Consider the following 2,462-nt stretch of genomic DNA (forward strand, 5'->3'; position numbering starts at 1 on the left):
CCACTGCGTAAAACGTCTTCAATGACGCGATTGATACGTTCAGTTTGACCATCGGTGTGCGGATGGTCCGCGGAGGACATGTCCAATCTGGTGCCAAGCACTCGGAATATCGATTTCTAGAATTTACCCGTGAAATGGAGGTCCCGATCAGTGGCAATTTCCACTGGCAAGTCGTGTTGTCGAAACACGCGATCGATGAACAGCGTTGCTGTACCTTCACCATCAATTGTATCCGGCACAGCCGCCAAGTTAGCCATTTCGCTCAATCGGTCAACAAAGACCACTATGGCGGTGTTACCGGCCAAATCTTTCGGTCGGCCGAATATAAAATCCATACTAATGGACTCTTGACACCTTGTGGGTTTGGGCAGTCTTGCCAGTGGTGCAGCAGCATGTGCCGTGGGTTTTACCGTTGGCAGTTTCGCATGTACGAACGTATGTGCTGACTCATTTGTAAAGTTTGGGCCACCAGTAAATCTGGCTTATAGAGTCGTAGGTCTTTTCTCTACCGAGATGACCACCAAGGACAGTATCATGTGCCTCATAGTGGATTCAGTACTTTAATAATGTTAACGGAACGCGTGGGTGGGTGAGACCGTTGACATAAAACGGAGTGTAGCCTTTAGAGGCATGGACAGCGTTATCTAACGCAAATTTCACCTATGGGAGCGCCGCTTTGGTGTCTGAGCACACACACACTGCGTAAAACTTCTTCAATGACGCGATTGACATGTTCAGTTTGACCATCGGTTTGCGGATGGTCCGCGGAGGACATGTCGAATCTGGTGCCAAGCACTCGGCAAATCGATTTCTAGAATTTACCTGTGAAACGGGGGTCCGGATCAGTGGCAATTGCCACTGGCAAGCCGTGTTGTCGAAACACGCGATCGGTGAACAGCTTTGCTGTACCTTCTCCATCAATAGAATCCGGCACGGCCGCTAGGTGAGCCATTTTGCTCAATCGGTCAACAAAGACCACTATACCGGAGTTACCAGCTGAATCTTTCGGTAGACCGAAAACAAAATCCATACTAATGGACTCCTAGCAACCTATGGGGACGAGAAGACTCGCCAGTAACGCAGCAGCATGCGCCGAGGGTGTAACCTGTTGGCACGTTTCGCATGTGCGAGCATATGTGCTGACCCATTTTTAAAGTTTGGGCCACCAATAACTCTGGCTTATAAAGCCGTAGGTCTTTTCTCTACCGAGATGACCACCAATGACAGTATTGTGTGCCTCATAGAGGATTGGTACCCAAATCCTTATCATGAGTTACAACGACACGCGGAGGGTCCGCGATGTCTGTGCAATAAAGCAAGAGGTTGTAATCGATAGAAAATCGATTTAACCTCGCACGCAAACGTGTCGGTAATTAATACGTGAATCCGAGTTTTTAAGCTCGTAGCAGAGCTACACACTTTTCATCCTTGGCGTAAGCCGAACGTATTAATCCAGGAATAGGCGACGAAATAGTCGTTAAATGAGAAAGCTCATAATCCGGCCTGCGTGATAACGCATCGGCCAAAGCATTCTACTTGCCGGGTTTATACTTCACGTCGAAGTTGTATTCCGCGAAAGAGGATAGCCATCGGGCCATTCTCTGTGAGAGATGGGGCGACTTAGTCGCCGTGCGTAATGACGCGTGATCTGTATATATCACAAACGGCTTAGAGCCGAGCAGATGAACTCTGAATTTGACGAGAGCATACTTCATAGCAAGTAACTCTTTGTCATGAACTGGGTAGTTCTTTTCCGCAGCTTTAAGCTGTCTAGACTCGAACGCAATAACACGTTCATGCCCATCAACATCTGTTTGTAACAGAGCACTGCCAATGGCAAAATCTGATGCGTCACAGACGACACTGAAAGGCCAATTTGGGTTTGGCAGTGCCAGAATCGGGGCATGGATAAGACTATCCTTAACTGCTCGAAAAGCATTATTTTCGGTGCTAGTCCAGCACCATTCTGTATCCTTTTTAAGGAGATTAGATAATGGCCTAGCCATATCAGCGTAATTTTCGCTATATTTGTGTAAATAATTGGCGAGACCCAACCACTTACGCAAATCCTTTTGGTTTTTAGGAACCGGCCAATCTACTATGGCTTTTACCTTAGCGGGATCCGCTCTAAGGCCTCGCTTTCCAATGAAGCATCCTAAAAAAGGAATTTCGTCTGCGCCAAAAATGCATTTAGATGCATTGGCATACAATTTGTTTGTGCGCATGCACTCGAGCACTGCTCGCAAATGGTCTAAATGGTTTTCCATATCCGACCGACCCTGCTCCGCACGACTATGGACAAAAATGTCATCGAAATAAGTCTGTGCATAACCTCGATGAGGGCGAAACAGTTGCGTCACTAGACGATTAAATGTTGCCGGGGCGTTGGAAAGCCCTTGTGGCATAACCAGCCACTCCCATAACATGCCGCTTGGGGTGCTAACCGCTGTAAGCGGGATATC

The sequence above is a fragment of the Bremia lactucae genome, linkage group LG1 (genome assembly GCF_004359215.1).
Source record: "Bremia lactucae strain SF5 linkage group LG1, whole genome shotgun sequence".
NCBI classification, from domain to species: domain Eukaryota; phylum Oomycota; class Peronosporomycetes; order Peronosporales; family Peronosporaceae; genus Bremia; species Bremia lactucae.